This window comes from Ambystoma mexicanum, chromosome 3q, assembly GCF_040938575.1.
Source record: "Ambystoma mexicanum isolate Mex_15411 chromosome 3q, UKY_AmexF1_1, whole genome shotgun sequence".
NCBI lineage: Eukaryota > Metazoa > Chordata > Amphibia > Caudata > Ambystomatidae > Ambystoma > Ambystoma mexicanum.
The window spans coordinates 323,048,891-323,072,237 of record NC_090926.1 but is presented as its reverse complement, the minus strand read 5'-3'; the positions used below and the strand labels follow the sequence as shown (position 1 = coordinate 323,072,237).

General features: G+C 45.3%; 1 long non-coding RNA gene across 1 annotated transcript in view; it reads left to right on the top strand.

Annotated features, from left to right (window-relative positions):
* Positions 1-23,347, top strand: part of LOC138581856 (uncharacterized) — an 85,840-nt gene that overhangs the window by 25,010 nt on the left and 37,483 nt on the right. The window lies entirely within an intron of this gene.

Here is a 23,347-nt window from a genome sequence, read left to right as displayed (position 1 = left end):
ATGATGCCAAGGGAAGGGGTTTCTCGTAGCTTATTTCACAAGTATGCTGCTTGCTCACGTTGTGCCTTTAGTTCCATTGATGTATATAATAATAAAGAAAATGTCTTGCAAAATGTTCCTTTCAGCTCCCCAATTGATGTATATAATGATAAAGAAAATGTCGTGCAAAATGTTCCTTTCAGCGCCCCAAACTAAAGCTTTCTTAAGGTGCACACACGGCAGCAAGTGTTTGCATATTTGCCAAAAACCATTAACTCCACTATTTTGGAGCCAACAGAAAATATATTTTCTTGTAGCTTCTTTTACTTATCTCCCCCACGTTGTAATTTCAGTTCTGTTGATAAAATAACATTTTGTCTTGCAAGTGTTCCTTCCTGCACCCAATACCACCAGTTTGTTTAAGGCAATCATTGAAATTATTAATTTCCCGGACATGTTTGCTCATCATTCACTCGAAGGGCTGGAGGAGAACAGACCTCGCTGGGCCTCTGATGTAACTGTATTACACGGAGCATTTTTTGAAATTCAGGCAGGATCTTTGATAAAATCAAACTCCAAACTTTATCCATGTTCATTCCACATGGGAGACATTGTTTAATACACAAAAAAAACTTGGCACAACAAAAATGTCTTTCATTACGGGTTGCACACTGCCTTTATGTATTCATTTTCACAGTTAATGTTCTGAGTGCATGGAGCTCTGGCGCCACCCGGTGGTTTGCAGAATGTACAGGGTGGTCAATGAAACTGTAAAATGCTCCCATGAAGTTATTGCATTTCATTGACACACACTGCCCCCAACTCCTGCCCCCAACTCCTGCGCTGAGAGTTATCTTTTTACTTATTAATTTGAACGGGGGTCAAAAAGTCAATTCCCAACTAGCAGGGCCCTTTTTGTCTCCATAAGATCTCTGGGGCTTATTCCTCTTTTATTTTTTTTTTGTGCGCATTTACATGAGGGAACTCTGGGGAAATTATTGGTTGCTGGGGACCTCCCTCCCAGAGTCCAGTGGCACATATACATTTTCAACCCTGGAGCTGGCAGGATGTTTATTTTTGAGTCTTTGGGGGAACGGTGGGTCACTCTTAGGCTGCTTCCCCCCCACAGCTCTCCTTACTGTACATTTTTGTAGCTGCAGCTCCTCAGTTGCACTCTGTCCTTTTAAGTTGTGTTTGTCCATATTCCTGGGTTCATCCTCGTCGCCAATGTAATAAAGTCTCTTATCAGTCACAAGGGACACACAGACCAGCTGTGGAGACTGATGTTGTTCCAGGTATGCTTTATTGGTACAATATGTACAGTTCCAGTTACTCTCAGGTATTTACAGTAGTCTGGATGACAGGACAAGGACAGGGATAGGTAGTACAGTACACATGAAGGAGAAAACCCACTGGCCATCCACTCACTCCAGCTCAGGCCCCCAACTGACTCACTCAGAACATTCATACACTGATGCACTCAACATTCTCCTGGCTGCATCATACATCACATTCTATTGGCAATCACTCCAGGCCAGTGACAAAGTACAAGACTATATATAACAGTCATGCATGCCTTTTTCACTTCTTCGGTTCAATCTTCCTCTAATGTCCTAAAGCCCTTGTTAAAATAGTTCATTCTCTGTCATTCTCCCTACCGCTAATCGGATCAGGCCCTCTCTCTCTCTCTCTCTCTCTCTCTCTCTCTCTATCTCTATCATCTTTCATTCAGGACAACATTTCTCTCATTCGACATAAGATTATTATATCACACGGCTATGCTTCCCTGCCTGCCCCTGTCTGTCCTGCTCACCCTCCCATGGCTATCTGGTCCCAATTTCCTGTTTTTTCTGAAGCAAACACCATCTCGTCTACTTTGCGTCTCAAGTCTGCCTCCCCGTCGGACCCCATTCCGCTTAGGATCTTTAAAGAGATCATTCCTCAGATTGCTCCTTTGGTTTCCTCCGCAGTTAATCTTTCTAAGGCTAATGGTGATATTCCTTCTTCTCTTAAACATGCACCTGTTATTCCCCTTCTAAAAAAACCTAATCTTGATCCAGCACTCCCGGCAAATTTCCATCCTATCTCTCATCTACCGTTCTCTATGAAACGTCTAGAATCTCTCATCACCCCTCTGCTCTCCTCTTTTCTTGAGAAGACTGGTTGCATTGATCCTTTTCAGTCTGGCTTCAGACCCAGTCACGGTACCAAGTCATTTCTGGTGTCAGTCTTTTCTTACGGACTGTTCCCAATCTCTGTTTCTGTCCCCTTTCACGTCATCTGCTCTCTCTCTTCTCTGCGTGGTCCCGCAGGGCTCTGTGCTTTCACCCCTTCTTTTTAATGTGTATATCTGCCCTCTTATCGCTCTCATTCACTCTTTTGGTTTTCGTTGCTATTCCTACGCTGACGACACCCAGATTCTGATGCAGTTGGATCTTGCTTGTCCTGATATCGCCTCTCGGTGCCATTCCTTTCTCTCTGCCATCCATGCTTGGATGACACTCAACTGCTCTGCCTTAATGGGGATATAATAGAGGTTCATCTAGTCGGCTCTCATCCCAACGCCTCTCTGTGGTCCGATGCTTTCAGGCCCCCCCGAGTTTGGGCCTCTCCCCCGCCCATCGATTTTTGTTAAAAACGTAGGTGTCAAACTTTCGTCTTCACTTTCCTTCCTCCAGCAGGTGAGTACGGTCTGTCAAACCGTTTATTTCAAACTTTGTGTCTTCCGTAAGGTCCTTCCCTTTCTCCCTGCCTCTCTACATCCCATTGTCGTCTTCTCTCTTATCCCGGGTTCTCTTGACTACTGCAACTCTCTGTACTTGGCTCAGCATAATTATCTGCTTCATCGTCTTCAAATCCTTCCGAATTCTGTGTCACACCTGGCTCGGGTAGCGCCCTGGCTCTCTTCGACCACTTCTGCTCTCGGCGCTCTTCATTGGCTCCTGATTGCTAACAGGGTCAATTTTAAAGCTCTGTGCATTGTTCACCGGGCTTTTTATAAGGGTAGTCCAGCCTGTCTGCAGGCTACATTTGCTCAGTATGTCCCCTCCCTCTTCTTGCGATCTGCTTCTTCACTCTGCATTTCTGTCCCTCATGTCTGGCGCTCACTCGTCGGTGGGCGTTCCTTTTCTGTATGCGCTGCTCGGCTGTGGAACTCTCTTCCACTGTCTTTACACTTGGTACAGCATCATCTCACCTTCAGACGCAGGCTAAAGCCACATCTCTTCTCCTGATCTGTCTCTGGTCCTGTTTGTAGCTGTTTTCCACTTTCATTGCCTAACACCCTGACGCCCTTCCTGGTGTATGTTGCGCTTTACACATTTCCTTAACATAACATAACATAACGTAGGGCTCTTATACGCCTTCCCCCCTTCCCATTGATTTATTTTTTATTTGACTCATTTTTATATTGCATAAAATAGACCAGAGGGTTTCATACTCATAATATAAGTTCAAAATTCATAATAAAAAGTGAAAAAATTTAAACAGTGAGCAAGAAAGATTTTAGATTTTACCTATAAGTCAAAAGCGAAGCAGCCATTCATAAATCAGGAGGTTGGGAGTTCCAAAAATGATTAATGAGAATAGAGCGTGCTTGTTTGAACACTTCAGCTTTTTGAGTGCTAGGGATATTCAAACCAAAGATCTGTTACTTCTGCTAGAGAGACTACCACCTGTGACCTGAATTTTCTGGCTCAAATCAAGTGGTTGATGTAGTGTTATGGCTTTGTTATGGTTTGTTATGTTATGTTAATGGGATGTATACTGTGCTTCACTGCCATTTATACAGTGTCAGGCACTATCATGGAGCTGAAAGAGAGGGTGTTGGGTGAGATCATGGGAGAGAGAGGGTAAAATATAAGCCCAGTCCGCGCCAAAACCGGACTGGGGTTGCTAGTTTCCCCCATATCTTTTCATGCACATCGGATCAGATGTTGTTGGAAGCGATTGATGGCTTTTCCCATGCCTGAAGGTCCATTCCTCTAGCGCAGTGGTCTGCAACCTGTGGCTCTCCAGATGTTTGTGAACTCCTCCCATGACCCCTTACTCTTGACTATTCCGGCAAGTGCTCATGGGAGTTGTAGTCCCAAACAAACATCTGGAGAGCCAAAGGTTGGCAACCTCTGCTCTCGTGTATTCTTCTCAGCACGCGATGTTTGCTCCATCACGGCACGGAGGACGGGTGGAGGATTGCAGCTGGATGGAGCTGCTGGTGGGATGCTTGTGCCTGGATGCTGTTACTTGGAATGTTATCTTGGGGAGGTCTTGGTACCCTAGGTAGGTTTTTTGTACGCGCCAGGAACCTAGGCTGGTGCACAGTCTTTCAGGGGTGTCAAGGCTGACAGGGATGACGTTGGTTTAGTGGTGCTTGCTTTGGTCACTTTTTTGCCCTCCAATGCCATTTCACCTACCTTTATTGTAGGCATGCACTTCTGTCCCGCTGGATTTTAGTGCCTCTTGATTGTTTACTGGGCGTCTGTTGGACAAATGTCTCAGTGGAGGATGTGTTATTAAAAACACCCTGTTTTCAGATTCCTCTCCTTGTTGTGGCTTCAGTGACAGCTTGGTGTTGGTGTGGTCACCCAGCACCCACCATTTTGACAGCAGGGTTTTATAGGAGTTATTGTTGTGTTTAGAGGAGGGCAGCGGGGTGTTAGCCATGTGGAGTGGCATCTATGTTCCTGTGGTTGTTGCTACCCCCGAGCCGTAAGTAGGTTGCGTGGTCGGTCCTCTAAGTTTGATATGCCTGCAACTAGAGTTCATGTCAAAAAAATGACAGCTGAGCTTGCAGTTGAATTACCCTCCCTACTTCCGTAGTCTATATATGCCAGTCTAGAGGCAAGAAAGGGGCCTCTCCTAGAAATATATAATACTGGGACTTTGGCTCTGGCCCCCGTGGAGCAAAGTATTCTACCTACTTCTCCAATGTGCCCAAGGTCGGAGGAGACTCGGCTGTCTGAAGTCCTGGCACAGTGCGCTGGGAGGAGACAGCGTCTCCAGGAATGGAGAGCGGGCTGCTCCGACAACGATGATGATAAATCTGGTTGGAGCATGGTTTCACCTATGCAAAGTGTGGTTTTGGAAACGATGGGTGCATCTATCCCTGTGTCCTTACAATCTCCAAAGAACAGAACAGAGAAAGCTGCCCCGGAATCCTCTATACAACCTCCCCTGGACCCTGTGAGGTTGGATGCCAAGCGAATTGAGCAAATCAGCCATGAGCAATGGCATTGTGTAAAGGAAAATATCACACATGAACTTAATCATTATACTTACTTTGCAGATTTCTGTGCATGGGCTTATCCCTTAGATAAATGCGCATTACAGGTCCTGCCGGACAAGGCTGAACAAATTTAAATTGGTTGGAACCGAGGCTAGTATGCAATTGTTGAAAGATAGTAGGGACATGAATGTTTCAGTTACTGTGGACAGATTTTGTCAGACAGTTTTGAGTGAGGTGAATTTTCTGCATGATAAATTGGTCAACACGCTGAAGGTGATGTCTTATCCCTTAGCAGCTTCATGTTCTGTTATCCCAATTATTTTCAAACAAAAACTGTGTTATTCTAAGAGCTTGTGAGTTAGTAAGGATCGCATGCCTATGATATTGGATAAGTCTTTGAGTGGTTTTGTCATGGACAGAAGAAACTTTATAATCACAGATGTTGAGAAGCAGCAGGGCATGAACCTAAGAAGGCCTTTAGAAATAATGTGCTTGCCTGGCTAAGATCGAAGACCGGGCGAGGGGTCATTAGAACTTCCTACTTTAAGATCCTGGGTAGAGTTGAAATTGACATCTGGTCCCAGAACTATAAAGGTTGTGTCCTTGTGAGGGTGGTGGTAGTAATCTCTTTTTGAGCATTCTTAAAGATCTTCTCAATGGCCGTCCAATTTAAGATTGGTACTTGACCTGGCCTACCACCCATATTACTTCACAGAGGTTTAGCTGTTAATGTATCCTTTATGCTTTTTGTGTGCTATGATGATTGTTTTCTTTTCAGTTCTCTATTGTATTTGCTAGTAGCAGGATACGATATCTTGGCATGTTTTTGATTTAGAGTTTTTTGTTATGTGTTCTGTTATGTATTATGTTTTCCGTCTTCTTTGTTTGTTAGCACTCTGAGGCCTTAATAAATAAACAAAATAAATAAGACAGCTTTGCTGTTGCATTGATGCATGCAGACTGGAAGTACCCCGGACACTGCATAGGGTGGCAGTTTATAGGTGTTCTGAGTGTAGAGCTTGGAGGTATTTGTGTATGAAGAGGAGCCTTGTCCGCCCGTGGTGCTAGGATGCATTGGCACGAGGTGTACTATGTAAGATGGTTGAAGAGGTATACTGTTCTGATGTTTGATTTCTGTTGTGGACGCTGTTTAGTTGCCATGTGTGGGTGGCTTAGCTGGTATACTTATTCTGATGTTGAAATGTACAATTTGGACGGTTAATGCAGAGAGCAGTCACAGACTTGATGGATAGACACTTAAACCACATATAGCAGATCAAAACATGGCATAGCACGGCATGCACAAGGGCATGAGCATCATCACAATGCATTAAAAGTCATCGAAAAACCTGGAAAGGTCCTTGCAACCTGGTGTCTTCCTCATGCTCCTACAGTATCTCCTGCAGAGAGGTCCTTTTTCACTCTCCTTTTCCCTATCTCTCTCTCTTTCTCTCTCTCTCTCACACACACACACCGTCTCTCTCTATCTCTAGCTTTGTCTCTCTCTTTCTCTCTCTCTCTCTCTATATCCCTCTTTTAAATCTCAACTTGACACATTTAACCATATGTTCCACAGGGATCTGGGCATTAGCAAATGCAGGAAGAGGGTAGCCTGGAGACTCTACTCATTACCATAAACTAGATGGTAAAGCTTATGGAAGGCAAGAACATTTGGTTCAGAGAAATAGCTACTTGAGAAATGAAGACAGAGGCACCTCTTTCAACTTCCTTAGAATGTAGGTTAGCAGGCTGAGTGCCATCTCAAACCTCACACTTACTTGCTCAGGTGATTTTCAGAGTGGTCAGCTTAGACCTTTGTCCATCGGGGAAAAGACTGCTGAGGCATGGGGCAGCATTTGCCAGGTGTTAGGCGATTGAGGCAAGGGCCAGAATCCCTGGTCATTTCCTAGAAGTCTACTCAGTTTCTCCCACAAGCCTCAAACTCGTCTCACAGAGTGCACACAGCTATGGGCCAAAATGGAATCCCTCTCACCTGCCTCCCCATCACCTAATTTTTGCAGCGTTCCAGAACTTCAGTTCCAGAAGGATGCTAAAACCTTGTTGGGCTTTCTTCATGGTAAAATGATGAGCAGGTCAACATGACAGTGTATTTTAAACCAGATCCTGGCTCCCGAAAGGATACAGTGCAGCTCGGCCAGGAGAGGTGAAAGAGGATCAAACGTTCTCTTACCCACCACAAACCAGGCAGCAGCATGAAAAGAAGATTTTAATGGAAAAGGAGAACAGTGGGCAGCAACGGAAAACACCACTGCCGCCACCAATATTCTTTAGAAGTAGAGCGTGTATTACACATCAAAATATTTCAGGGGAATAAAACGTTGTATTTTCCTCAGCAAAGACAATTAGTAGTTCACAGTTTGCAATTTGTTAATAATATGAAATTTCAACATTCATTTATCATCAATATAAAATGCAAATAATTTGCCTACATGGGTATGGTCAGGACAACCGCTGTCTGTGATTATACCCCCTAGCCCATGTTGAGTCAAAGCCAATTTAGTGGGATTAGCAAAGAGCACAAATGCAGTCTTTGAAACACTAAACTTTAGATTTGCTGACATCTAGGCTTCGATATCAGTCTAGCAGTTCTTAAGATGATAACAATCATCACTAGAAGAAACGTTCAAGTAGAGCTGTGTATTGTCAGCATATTGATGGATATTCACCCTACGTCTCTGTATAATATCACCATGCAGTTCAATATATAGGTTAAATAAAATCCAGAACAAAATAGATCCCAGAGGGATCAGTGCCAACACTGACTGAATAGCCTGAACCGGAGTAGCTTGACGTCTATCAGTCAAGTAAGATCCAAACAAATATAAACCAGTCCAGCAAGTCCAATCTGCTCAGCTAAGATAAACAGAAGGGACCAGTGCAAAAAGCTGCAGATACGTCAAGCAAGACCAATGGAAAGTGTCTATGATGCAATTAATTGCATCTAATATCTGAAGGGTCGAAGACTCATGTGAGAAACCTGAAGATATCTCACCCGCATGTCCTGAGGGATTTGCCATCCAGGTGGCCAGGACATGATCATCGTTATTGGATATAGTTCCTGGGGGTGGACCAGTGCTGGAGGATCACCTGAATGGGAGATCTTGGGGGGAGTGGAAGTGGGACACCGAAGGGTGAGGCATGGTATCCCCTTCCTTATGGCACCTTTTCCCCATCCTTCCAGGTAGCATACCTAGAAACTCAACCACCCCCCTTTTCCGACACAAACACTTTCTGACAAATTCATCGTGAGCGACAACAGACTAACACCAGAGCCATATACCTGACATTTCCCAACAGAAGGGTCAAGCAGAGTAAGGAAATTACTGATACCTACACACAACTGACTTCAATCACACTTCCCCACACGGATAAAAGGCAGAGCACGAAAGCACACTCTGAGCAAGGCCAAACACATGAGGAAGCAGCTATTCCGGGATGGCAGTTTAAACTGAGGAGAAAGGCGGCGAGACCAGAGAGGAAAACAAGGAGGGAGTTACCCTTGCCCTTTTCAAGAAAGGATTGCAACTTCTAAGACGCCTCAAGGAAAAGAAACATAAGATCAGGATTTACAGCTGACGAATGGTCTAGCATGTGTCAAAGGTACACAGGGTCCTCCCGCATTGACAGCCAATGCGGGGAGAAGTGATTGCCATTGTGGTACTGTCCTTGACTCCGACAGCAAAGCACACCAACAAGTTCAGCACAGCCGGTGAGTCGGGAGAAACTGATAGCAGACCGGACTGTGTCATGCTCAAGGTTGGAAGCGGCAACATTTTATGAACAAAGAACTTGTGTGCGATTGAACCTTATGAAACCAAAATCGGTACCAGAAACAGAGTGGTCCGGCGTCATATGGGTGCACACTCAAAGGTCTCTGTTTGGTACCCCTAGAGCGTGTAAAAATTGAATGGTGAAATCAAAGCAGTCCTGTAGCGGTTTAAGTTGAATCCTGTGCACATTCGAAAGTCTTCAATAGCCTGTGAACTGAAATTGGTCTGAGCCTGGAAGAGGGGGACTAATAGTTTAAAAAGGGGATCTGAGCCCAGAAGAAGGGCATCCGGGGTGAACAGTAAAACTCACCCGCAAAGATATTGTTGTGGCAAATGGGAACTCGACTGAGGGATGCCTGCAAATTAAAGTTGGTCTGAACCTGATTGAGGGAGGCTAATTGTGAAAGAAGGATCTGAACCCGGCTGAGGGGGATCCCGGGCGAAGAGTAAATCGCTGACTTGAATATTTGGAAAGGATCTTTTCTTTGCAGGAACTGTTCTTTGTTGTTTCTGGTACATCAGGCCCTCTGAAGCAAGAAACTTTGAACGAAAGAGACTTGGGCACAGAAGGCCCTGATGTTGGTAAAAGGAACTATGACCTTGTGCCGAAGAAGCCCAACAGTGTGCTGTGCTCAAGTGAGCCGGCTTGTCCCGTGCTAAAACCATGGGGAAGGGAGACCAACAGCCTAAACATCCTGACTTATCATTTTGTGAACACTTCTTTCGTTTTCTGAACATTATCCCACACTATTTTGTAGCATAGTGGTAAGGATTGACAATAGTTTTTTTTTTCGTGTAGGCCCTTTTTATTTGACTAGACTCCACTAGGCTGTTTTATTATTATTTGATGGTTGTAGCTTACTCTCATCTTAGATTTAGGTTTAGATTAGGCGTTTATCTCACTATTATAAAGTTCAATAGACACCCTTGAACTGTGATCACTGTGATGACAGAAACCAGCCTGGAAGGGGTGTAATAGATCACTGTATCTATGCTATCCGATAATTGAGTGGCCACAACCTTTTCAAGGACATTTCCAATAAAAGGAAGACTAGCAATGAGCTGATAATTATCCCTGCAGTTTGGATTTAATGAGGCTTTCTCAAAAAAGGATGAGCAAGTCCTGTCTCAAGAGCTGAAGGAAAACTATCTGGGCTACAGAGATGTATAGCTCAAGGCACAAGAGCTGACGGGTAGAGGCGTTTCCAAATTTTAGCAACAATAACGTGGGTCTGAGTGTAAGCAAAAGAGAGTCAAGTATGTCACAGGAGAGCCAAATACACACCCTTGAGAAATGGAACATGGATTACAATAGAGAAATGAGAGAGGAAGTAATATGAACTTTAGTCTCTTAACTGCGTTTGAATAGACACAATCTTACCAATGAAAACGTTATTGATGTTAGCACATGGATCTGCTAATACCGAGTCCACATCTTCAGAAGACGATTAAGACAATACTTTGCAGCGTGAAAAAGACAACAAGGTTTATCACATTCAAAATTTGATTAGAATCAAAAGCTGACTTAGCTTCAGTAATTACCTTTTTACGTTCAAAACAGGCCTCACGCAGATGAATAAGGGCTATTTCAGTGTTAGATTTCCTCCACATTGGCTCCAAAGGACGAATCTTGTGTTTGTTGGTATTCAGATTAATAGGAAACCTTGCGCTGGAGTCCTGATTGGACTCTCTCGAATTGCAAAGGAGGAAACATATCTGTCACAGATTTATTTACAAGGAAAAGTCAGCAAATAACTAATTCATGTCCGTGTTTTGAGTACTTTTGATTGGCCTGGGGTTAAAAGCCCTTTCAATATCAAAGGCAGGAACAGCATGAAAATGTTTTTAAAAAACATTTAGAAGTCTCCTGCCCTCCAGTGGACAGTGGCTGTTTTAAGGAGATAATAATGGAAATTAAAAGGTGATCTGACCAATCAACATTGATCGGTGGAGATGTGTAAATCACTTTATTGCAGCAATGATAAAATCTCAAATATCTCATTCAGAATGAGGAGGAGCTTGAATTATTTGGAAGAGCTCCAAGGTGAGAATCTTGGAAAATGTAGGTAGAGTGGCAGAAAAACATTCCAGAAACTGCATGGACAAACCTGGTGGACAATATATTAGGTGAAAGGTGATTGAATGCTGGGCTGAGGCTAAAATAGCACAGGAAAGATGCTCAAATGAAGAAAACAGCAGGGATTGTAAATATCTACCAGTAGAATTATTGTTAGTGAAACCAGCAGCTCCATCCCCTCCTTTCCTCAATCTGTCTTTCTGAAGGAAGATCCGCTCTCATGGACGATTTCTTTAAACATGACAGTAAAATGGGAATGGGGGGAGCAAGTGTCCATTAAAAAGAAACATCAAGTGACATCACTTCAATTGTGCCAAAGATCAAAGAAGAAGGGATTGATTGACAGTTAATAAGAACGGCTGATAGTGAGAGTACCGAGTTGTGAACGTAAAGGAGGGGATTTAGTAATAGGAATTCAATTGGAGTGATACATTGTGACATCAATAAACGGTGCTTCTTCAGAGTAGCCAAGATTCCTTCTAGTAGTGGTCCTGGACGTAAAAAGCGGTGCATTAAGAACATGTTGTAACATTTTCATTAGAGAGAGAAAAACATTTTATAATAAATGGTACCTAGGATCTCTACAGCCAGAACATCTGAGTAAAATGCTGGCCCGCTGGAGTCATAAGAAGACAGGAGGGGGTTGTTGATATAGACTCATCTAGTGGTCCAGAATCACTGTAAAGTAGTGCGAAGATAAACAGTAATGCCTAAAACAACTACAGTACAGAACACAGTGAACATGAAGCTAAAATCACCCACTTAACTGGCAGCAGCAGGGGCAGCACAGGTAACACGAGCACTCCCAGCACGGAGTGGCCAGCAATCCAGAGGGCACTGATGAAGGTCAGGCACAGAAAGGTGGGGGGGCCCTCCTGGTGCCCCGACAGGATGATTTCCCCGGGTGCTTCATTTGGGGCCAGCCCATCCTTGAATTCTCACAGCATTGCTGGGCCCAGTGATGTAGGCGCATGCCACAATAGATATGTCCAGGTGGGGATGGAGATGGGTGGTCCAGGTGGCGATGGAGATGGGTGGTCCAGGTGGCGAAGGTGATGCGTGGTCCAGGAGGCGATGGAGATGGGTGGTCCAGGTGGCGATGGAGATGGGTGGTCCAGGTGGTGATGGAGATGGGTGGTCCAGGTGGCGATGGAGATGGGTGGTCCAGGTGGTGATGGAGATGGGTGGTCCAGGTGGGGATGGAGATGGGTGGTCCAGGAGGCGATGGAGATGGGTGGTCCAGGTGGCGATGGAGATGGGTGGTCCAGGTGGTGATGGAGATGGGTGGTCCAGGAGGCGATGGAGATGGGTGGTCCAGGTGGCGATGGAGATGGGTGGTCCAGGTGGTGATGGAGATGGGTGGTCCAGGTGGCGATGGAGATGGGTGGTCCAGGTGGTGATGGAGATGGGTGGTCCAGGTGGTGATGGAGATGGGTGGTCCAGGTGGGGATGGAGATGGGTGGTCCAGGTGGGGATGGAGATGGGTGGTCCAGGTGGCGATGGTGATGCGTGGTCCAGGTGGCGATGGAGATGGGTGGTCCAGGTGGCAATGGAGATGGGTGGTCCAGGTGGGGATGGAGATGGGTGGTCCAGGTGGCGATGGAGATGGGTGGTCCAGGTGGCGATGGTGATGGGTGGTCCAGGTGGGGATGGAGATGGGTGGTCCAGGTGGGGATGGAGACTGGTGGTCCAGGTGGCGATGGTGATGGGTGGTCCAGGTGGCGATGGAGATGGGTGGTGTGTAAATGGAAAGGGAAGGGCTAGAAAACAGAGATTTTCAGCAGGAGTCACCAGGGCCTCTAAAATGTCCAGGCCTCCATTTACTCTCAAATACTACATCAAGGGGGAGAAGCTTTCCAGAAGTGACGCACGACCCTTTCCTGAGCATTTCCAGACATTTCGCAATTCATATAGGATGGGTTCGGCCTTGGGTGGCATGTAGCTTCCCTGAGGTGAGGTTTCCACACGCACTGATTAAAGATTGGAGATCAGATGTGTCCCGCTAGTCGAGTGTCTCTTCAGAACTTTCGAAAGGCCTCCTGAGATGAGTTTGGCTCAGCCGTGGGCCTTCCATCCAGTTCTCACCCTCCTTTGAACGAGTCCATGGAAGCTTCTTGGTGGTGATCTACTCGACCAGGATTTTCGGGGAGCTGGAGACATTGATATGCCAGGATCCCTAGGTTGTTGTTACCCCAGATCTGTTAGTATTTCCTCTGGTTCTTTTGTGTTTCCATTCTCCTGAGGAGTTTTTGTCTGGGGTGTCTTTCGTTGCTAGTCTGAAGTCTCTGATGTGGGTACTTCTCAGACGTTTCTGGCATTGGAATTAAGGACTGAGATGAACGAGACTTTTCTGGAATCTTCATTACTCCCAGCCCTACTCTTGCTTGTCACAGTCCAAACATTTCTCTCCTGACCATCGTCTTCGACTTCAGCCACGCGCAGCAGGAATAATCTAGGTTGTGTGTTCCATCAAATGTAGGTTTATACTACTTCCGGTGGGCGAGGAGAGTGTTTAAAAAACCAACATGTAAAAAGGGTTCCTGTAAGAGATGATGTCACTTCAGCATTAAGGACTGTGGCGTACAGGGGTCGGACGTTTTTGATTGAAATGAGGTCCCCAACTAACAAAAAACTCTGAAGGGAGATATTTTAGCTCCCATCCTTATTATGCAACTCTCTCTCTGTCTCTCTCTTTTTTTTTTATAAATGTGAAATTGAGCCTTTTCAAAGGGAAACTCAACCCGTCCCTCGAGTCCTTGAGACAAGCAATTCAGTTCCTTACAACGCATCAGCACCAAAATGCCACTTGAGGGCGATAGAGAGCCTTACAAAACCCAGCACATATTATAACAGCAAAGCCGGACGTCAAACATATGTGCGACAGTCACTTATTTGTGCACCGATCGTTCACGCACAGGACGGCTCCATGTACTGAGCGACTAGTGTTTGCTTCAACACACCGTCAACCTGACTCGGTTGACAGTATATTCAGGCAAACATACGTGTCTTGGCGCGCAGGTCCGCGCCCTGCTGACCGCCGCCAGTAGGACGCGCCTAAAAGGGGCCTGAGCCCAAGGCGCCGAGCAGAAACGTCCGGCGCCAAAAGTGCTGCGCAAAAACACGGCTCGGCATTCAACAACTATAAACACCGGCCAGGGTGGAAGAGTTCCGGCCAGCTCCAGGGGACAGCCCACCGTGCAGAGGTGCACGAGTGACATAGCAGCGGGTAATGGGCCAAAAGACATTGCAGCAGATACCAGTAAGCACAACGTGGAGATGCACGTGAGAGGAATAGCCAAGAGCTATAGCAACATGAATCGGTGGGCAAACAGCACATTGGCACACGACAAGCACACAGTAGCAACATGCCACAGTGAGTACACATCTAGCAAATACAATAACCATTGAGTAGATAGTGGGTCTTGGGAGGATAGCTCAGTGGCAATGCGCTTGCCTTGAAAGCAAGACGACAAAAAGCAACACAGGTTCAATCCCCGGGTCCACGCTTAGAAACCTCTGGGTATTAAACGCGTTATAAATAACCTATCATATCATATCACTGTGAGTGTGGCACACTCGCACGTGGTGGAGGAATGACAGTACTCCGAAGTGGCTTCCTGCACGATGACATCACCGGCGCTACAGGTAAAGTAATAGTGGACATACAGGTTTCAAAATACAGCATGCACTATTTCTGAAACATACAGTCATGTTTTGGAAAGAAAATGTAAAAATCATTTCGATGGGCTTCTTTACAAGTCTGGTGGTGCGGTAAAAAAAAAGTGCTGATAATTCCGTTGCATGGAATTAGCTCCATTTTTACTGCACCACCAAATTCCGAGTTTGCCTTTGAAGTGGAGGATTTACCGTCAGCATTTTTCCGGTTCACCCTTCACTTTAACACCAAAATCAACAGAATTTACCACTCAGAGTAATTCCTCCAAAATCCCCATGTGTTCCAAAAATGGGGATTGACAATGCCCGCCCACCACTCATGATCCCATGGTAAACCCATAGGACCGAGCGGTGGTAATGTTAAGCGAGTTTGGTGGTAATTCAGTGGATTTACCACCAAACTCATATTGACACCCAATGTCTGTTTGAGGAATAGAACTGCCTATGGGATAGCGGCGGGTCAGACTGCTACTGCCTATGGAGTTAAATGCACCGAAGGGTTAGTAATTATCCTATTTACTGCTAATCTGTATAACAGACAAGATGGATGAGAATGATACTCAAAAAGGCAAAATTCACGAAATTCGGATTTGCCCTAGATGTGATTAGAGCCGTAGAAGAAGGTCGCCATTTTGTGATTTCCCGACCGGCGTGATGCAAAGTAAGGAGTCCAATGAGTGTAGCCACGGGATCTACTATGAGGAATACATAAAAAGGCCGAAGAAAGATAAATTCCCTCTTGGGCGAGAGGGGCCCGTGTTTAAGAAGGTGCCGACTAGCGACAACTGGCCCTTATCCATAGGTTCCTCGAGGCTGAAGTAACTTTGTTATGGTTGCCGGTTCATAATTTGATTATATTGAGCCAATCATTGTTTTTCTTGCGCATCCTAAAAATGGAGAGTCTTCAGAAATCCAGGTCCAGAGACATGTCGACTAAAGACACATAACAAAGTATACAAGAGAAACCGATAGCAGGTGCTTGAGTATATGATTTAAGAAGAATGCATGCACACATCCAGCAGGACATTAGAAAGGTTGGCGGGCATTGATACAGATGCGCTGTTTTAAATGATCTCTCTGGATATTAGTGTGCATAGGAAATGGGGTCAGGGATTAGGCGCTGCAAACGTCCACTACCTAGGGCAAGTTTCGCACACTTAAGTAAGGATAGTGAATAGTACCTTACTTTAAGTGCTGCATATATTAGGGCAATATCCCTTTAAAAAAACAAGGATGAATTGAGGAGTTCTTGCTGCCAGGAAGTGTTTTCTGAGAAGTTGGTTAGGCCAGCCAGGAATGTGAGGCTCTTCTCTGATCTCCTGACTTCATACACACACACTGAGGCTTTATAAGCCATCTCATGTTGGGCCACAATGGCTACAAATAAAGTAACAAGTTACACCAGTTTTGTTAAGCGATATTTAGGGAAATTGCTATGCATTGGCAATGTGTCCTTCTTGCCTCAGAAAGAAAGTTGTGTCCTTGTGAGTAGCATTCTTGCCCTCCTTTTTCATGATATAGCATCCAGTGATCAGACAGCGAGATAAAGTACCAATCTCTTACTCTTTTGTATTTTGTACTTATCACTAATGTTTATTACTCCTAGTCCTACTCTTTGCAGCATAGTACTTACTTTTGGGGTACACCCCCACATTACAGGAACTCTTTTGCTTGGTTTAATTTTGAACACGCCCTACCCTGAAGGGCCCCTCCATCCAATGAAGTTTGCATCACCCATTTATTTTGCAACTGACAAAGCCGCCGCCTCACTTCCTTCAGTGAGTTAAAGGTGCTGGCTGACTGTCCACGCTCAGATTGATGCCCTGCAGCTCTATTTGGAGGGGGACACCTCTTGCCTCGGCCCAAGATGTTGCCATCTCTCCTGTAGATCTTTTTTGAATTTTAACAGGAAGTTGGAGACCATCAGAGGCCAAGTCCTATTCAATGGTCGTCCTAATCCACCTACTGACGCATGCTGCTGCCGCTTCCCTTGAGTTACCTGAAGGACCAACAGTAACAAACCAGTGGTTGGAACTCCTGCCAGGAGAAGGTCTGTTTAGGTATGTAAAAGTGGTCCTTCTGACCTCAAATGGTGGCTTCTTCTGATTGTGGGTGTGGCCTGAAAGCGGACAAAATACATTCTAGTGATTGGGGTCATTTGGAGAACAGCTTGGCGAGAAATGCTACATCAGTCCTAAGGACTAATGATCGGGGGTGGATGGCCAGGAAAGGGTCTTTAGGAGGGCCTCAATTGCTCCCGGTGTACAGGCAGATGTTATAGTCAACAAAACAATGTTGTTAAAGGTCAAGAACTATGGTTTCCACTGGCATGAATGGGGTGTTTCTAAAGTGCCTTAGGGACGAAGAGCATGTTTTAGGGGATACCACTGAGAAGGCAACATTACTGGATATTTGAACATTTTATAGTCCACCCACTAAGTTATGTGCTCTGAACTATTGACCCATGGAAATCTGGATGCACTGCACTGAGTGCCCCCCATTGTGCTTGTCGGGGAGATACTCCTAAAACCAGAGAGGACCCATACTGTAAAAACTGTAGAAGGAGGTCAAATCACTCTGAAGGGCTGTAATGCTATTCTTTGCCAGAGCTCTCAAGTTTCCCATGGCTACGAGTGAAAAGGCCATCCAGTCCTGATTTTGCTTAGAATTCTGGGACTTGCAGTTTTCCTAAATTTCAAATGGGAAAGAAAAAAAATATAATTCCCAGGATCCAAATGTAAAATACCAGACTGGGTTTTCACGCATGGCCACGGGAAACTTGTGATCCCTGTCTTTCCACATCACTTGATGAAGGAGACCCAGTGTCTATATTAGATTTTAAGGCGTTCTGCTCTGCTGAATGTTTTATTTTAATTTTTACATTTTTAAAGCGCTCACACAGCCAAGGGGCATCAAGGTGCTGTTACAGGAATATGTCTCTTAGTTGCATATTTATAACGTGCTTAATACCCAGAGTTTTCTAAGCGCAGACCCGGGGATCGAACCTTTGTGGCTTTGTGTTGTTTTGTTTCCAAGGCGAGCATGTTGCCACTGAGCTATCCTCCCGGGACAATTGACACAGCCACTTGTGTAATCAGCCTACTGCTCTGAAGTCACTGCCTCTGAGTTTGCAGTCCAACATTCCCTATTCTTGGACACCAGTATCGCCAGATGTCCCAGGGGCGGGGAGGGAAGGTGGAGTTGGGGATCTCCAAGCAGAGGTAACAGACGTTTCCAGAGGCAGAGTGGGCCATGGTCATCTTGGCCAGGATGGGGCTACCAGAGGTACCTGCACCCCAGATCTGCTGATCCTAAGTGTGACTCAGTGGATCTATGAGAATGTCAGAAAGGCAGAAAGCAGACACCCCGACCACACACCCCATGAATTCGCGGTATGAAACCTGGAACAGAACATTGAGTTATCCAGGGATTCACGTGTCTACTTTAGGATGGACAGCGCTTCTACAGATCTCCTGGCATGTATGCGCAAATAGCAGCAACTCATAGGACAAGGGGAGCCTCCAGCTCAGATGGTTCCCCTTTCTGTTCTCCACTCCCCTGATGTCCACCCACTACAAGGATATCAGGTCAGCGTCCACCCAGAATCAGCGTGCTCCTCAAGGGCCCAATGATCCTGGATTGGGTGGCCCCCTGGATATTCCTCTAGGGCATTCCCATCGTGCCATCTTTCCTGAACACCACAAAGCAGCCCTGGGTCAGGGGAAGACACGCCTGAAAGGCATTGCATGCCACTGCCAGTCCCCTTCGGTTGGACGAGAGTCCTGCATCTCATGGTAGCCATTGATCCTGATTGGACAGTTCCCAGTGTTGCTGGAAAGCACACGTGGCTGGGCACCTGTGATCTGATCGCATTGACATTCTTTAATGGTAAATATGTGAGATGCAGGTTGCTTTCTGGAGTTTGAGGCTAGAGCTCAGCTTGTGTTTTTAACCTATTTTAAGTGTTCTTTTAACTTATATTTTTAATTAAGAAAACATGTTCGACTCAATTCCTGCGGCAGCACATACAATTCTTTGCGTGGGATGTGTGGCTAAGGGTTTGAAGAAAACGCTCTAATAGCTATTTGTATTGTTGCTTTCAAATTTATTGTAAGATTACAAGTTGACCATTTTCTCAAGTTTCTCTGAATTAACTGCATTTAGAATATTATTTTCTCCAGAATGATTCTTAGTATGGTCGTCAGGTGTCCTTAGAGTGACTATCCTTGTGTTGGCTTAAGGTTTTCTCTGTTAGGGATATCCTTTCCCAATAAGTTCAGATAATTGTCCACATATTTTATTTTGCTTTTGTTATTGATAAAGGTGCTTTGTGCTCTTTTGTACTCTTAAATGGTAACCACTTGCCCTCGACAAGTGTTAGTGGCTCGTCTCTACAAGTGTGAGTGGCTCGACGGGAGGGGTTGTGTAGTGACTTGGAGTTATGGTGGTTTGCATTTTCATTTGTAACATGAATTTCTGGTAATTCATATTTTCAATGTCCACTGGAGTTCTTGCAAGGTTAGGTAATGATAAAGGTTAGGATCCCCATTGTAAGGTGGTGTATCCTAGGAGTGGCTATGTGGCTGGATTGAATGGGCCTTGTTCCAAGGCTAGCGCAAAGGGATTACAGGCACCGGTAAGTACACCGGTGCCGGTAATCCCTTTGCACCCTATTCCGAGGTCCCTTAGCGGGACCCGCAAAGGGTCCAGGGAGCAAACAACGGTACTACAATTTGCGGTACCGTTATTTGCACCTTCCCATTCCCATTGAGCCCTATGGGGGCTCAAATGGGAATGGGGTATGGTATTTTTAATGGGGACTTACCGGTCCTGCAAAGGGCCAAATAGACCGGTAAGTCCCCATTGAATGAGGGCAGACTCGGTACCGTTATTGGAGGCAGCCATGTTTGCTTTAACCTTGATGCAAATGTGAACAAAAAAAAAAAATCGACCATTTTGTGTCGACCATTTGTCCTGTCGACCATTTAGATTTGACCAAATGACCTAGAACCCATCAAGGGTAAAGCAAAACAATAATTTGCTATAGTAACAGTTTGCGCTTTCATGGAGGCATGGGACAGGCACTGCTGCATTTGTATTATCTTGCCTTTGATGGTAGCAGGTGCAAACTGGTTTGAGTACCTGAGCATCTAATAACAGTGCCTGGCAAATGCCTAATACTTATGCTCAAGCCACAACTGTTGGCTTTGCCTATGTTTGTTTTCAACAGGACTTCAGTGAAAGACACACAGGGTGCAACACTACGGAGCAGATCGGGCTCTAGCACCCTCCCGAAACGTTGGGCTTTATTGACTGGACTTCTGCATGGGCGGCACTAGCCCCTGGTTAGGGTGGGCTGAAGCCCTCCCACGTGGAGGCAGAAGTCCTCTTTCGATGTGTCACCAGCCTGTAGCACTCGATAGGGAGCGGCAGCAGCATCAAACATGCAGAGCACAAAAGCCTATCCATGCGATATCAACAGACTAACTTTGATAAAGGCAAAGTCTTAACTTCTAGTCTCAGCTTTAAGATGGCCCACCTCTCCAGAGATTAGCATAGCATTATGAAAGTACATAGCCTTTGAATTGGGGTGAAAGGTACTACTAGCGGCCAAAGGGAAGGTGCAATAGCTATTCAGCTTCCTAGCTGGGCTTAGGGAATTGGGAGGGAAGTGGGAGCAGGGCTGGTTTAAGATGTCTCAGGGCTGGTGGGGGGCTCATTTTTTGTGATATTTGGGGGGCACCTTACAGATTTGAAAAATAGGCCAAGGCACCCGTGGAATGCTTAAATCAATAATGACGTCAAAATAATGCAGCAAGGTGGTTAAAATCTGCAGATTGTCAGCAGGTTTCTGTGTCATAAGACTGCCAACATTGGGGCAGCTGCTTGAGGGCCCATTTCAACTGCAAAAGCTGAAAGACCCAGACACTATCCCTCAGTGGGGAGACCGACAGCGCAAGGGGTTTATTGGCCCCACATTGGCCCTACTCACTATCCGCTTTCAAAACTGTCATCCAGCCCTTGCTGGGCTGACCAACAGAGCCGTGGCCAGATGGAACAGGACACAGACGTTAAACGGTGCCTGGGCTTCGCTGTTAAATAATGCCCTGCAATTACTAACATAAAACATTTCACTGTTAGCACCTGCATTCATATGCATACATTTTTAGGTCATTGAAATGGTGACATGGGGTTAGCACTCTGATGCCATGGCCCTACTGTTTAATTAAGTGGCCTGCACTCACATTCAACACTTTTACCCATGCACTCATCCACCAATCACACAACACCTTGCATGCACGGATGCGTAAAACCAAACACAGCATTGACACAAACATAAACACCAACATGCATGCATGCATTCATACACATATACATTCTCATTTAATTTAAATACATATATACACATCTAATTTAAAATAAAAAACACTTACCATACCTCCATGCACCAGCGCACCCTTCACTCAGACACGTAGACATGCTGCCTGACAGGAGAGAAATCCTCTACCATCAGTCAGCGTGTTCACGCTGACCAACCTCAACACACTGACTGACAGGAGAGGAGTCGTCTCTTGTCATTCAGCATGTCTACGTTGTTAGCTGATTAATGGGAGGCAGCAGAGCTCACTTCTGAGCCCTGCTGTCTCCTATTAATTTAATATTTTTTTGTGGAGCCAAACGGCTTCACAAAAAAAAAACAGCAAAACCATTGCAGGGGCAGAGAGCAGACAGCACAGTCCCCCGTGTGAATATTGGAAATGGGTGGACTGTGCTGCCTTCTGGTCAGGAGAGGGTGCCGCTAGGCCCACGCAAGCGCAAGGCACAAGCCGTTTGCCCCTGTTACACCCCTCGTGACGGCCCTGATTCGGGTTGGGATAAAGATAGGTGCTGCTCTCTCTCTGAGTTATCTGTAGTCGAAATGATAAAACAATATTTTTATAACAGTAAAAAACAAAAAGATTTTTCCTCCCAATACACAACTCAACCTACCAGGTTCAGTATTTTAAAGCAAATGTGTGGGTTTGATTCTGCAACCTGGCCACTTGTAAATCTGTGCTGTAAGCTCTAAGCTACTGGGTCTTATAGCTCAATTTACGAGTTAAGCATTTCCAAGCCAATGGGTGGAATTGGACCTGCAACCTTTCCATAGGTAATCTCATGCTCTAATCTCTGAGCTTTGGGGTCTGCAGTACACAAATTGCTTTTCTATTATGACATAGCTGTCAAAGATGGTATGGATGACGATGCATATGAGAACTAGCAATGCTGGCTGGGATAAAATAGGTGCTGTGCTCCATATATATATATATATATAGGTATTTGTAAAGCAAATAATGATAAAACAATATTTTTATAACAATAGAAAATGTTTACCTCTTTCCACCAAATGCACAGCTGAACCTCCCAGGTTGACTATTGCCAAGCCCATAAGTGAACCTGAACCTGCAACCTTGCCAAGAGCAAACCCATGCCCTATCCTCTGAGCTACTTTGTATCCCTTCAAACATTATTTGCATTGTGACATAGGTTTCAAAGTTGTGATGGATAACGATGCCCCCGGGGCAATCAATGCTGGGTTGAATAAACATAGGTGCTTCTGTCTCTCTCTCAGAGTCATTTAATTGGAAATAAAGATAACACAATAGTTTGATGACAGTAAAAAACGAAAAATGTACCCTACTTCCACCCAATGCAGAGCTCAACCCACCAATTTGAGTATTTTCAAGCCTGTTAGTGAACTACTGGGTCTCGCTTTGAAAAGCATAGCTTTTAGCGTTATGCCATAGCTGCCGAAGATATAATGCACGTGGAGGCATCAGGGAAATAGCAGTGCTGGTTGGGATAAACCTATGAGCTCCTGCCTCTCTCTCAGGATCAGTTGTAATGGAAATAAAAGTCATATTTCTAGAACAGCACACATATTTAAAACTATTATTGTACCTATTTTCTTGGCATACACAGCTGATCCTGCCCAGTAGAATTGAAGACGGAGGTCCAAGTATGGCGCAGCAACTACAGCTTCAGTAAATCCATTCTCTGACCTCTGGGCTGTCGGGTCTCCTTTCTAAAATCACAGCATTTAGAATTACTGCATAGCTGTCAAAGGTGTAATTGATGAACAAGGATCTGGGAACTAGCAATGCTGGCTGCGATAAACATAGGCGCTGCTCTTTCTCCAAGTCATTTGTAATCGAAATAAAGATAAAAGAATATTTTTCTAACTGAAATAACAAATAATGCCATCTATTTTTTCCCCAATGCATTGCTTGACCTTCCCGTTTGCGCATTTACAAGCCAATGGGCCTCATCACGAGTTGGGCTGTAGCCCTTAAATGCGGTGGTAACGGTATTACAGCTGCATTTAAGGGCTGGCCCTATCACGAGTTGGGTGCTAAATGGGCTGTTTTACCTCCAGCCTTTCAGCCTCATCATGACTGGGGCGGTAACGGTATTAGCCCTACCGCCGAACTCCCCGGTGCTAATAGCGCCCGATCACGGGTTCGGCGGTAAAGTAAATCCCCATTCCCCATTGAACCCATTCCCCATTGAGCTCATTGGGGAAAATTTGCGCTCTTACCGCTGGCGGATTTCCCGCCGGCC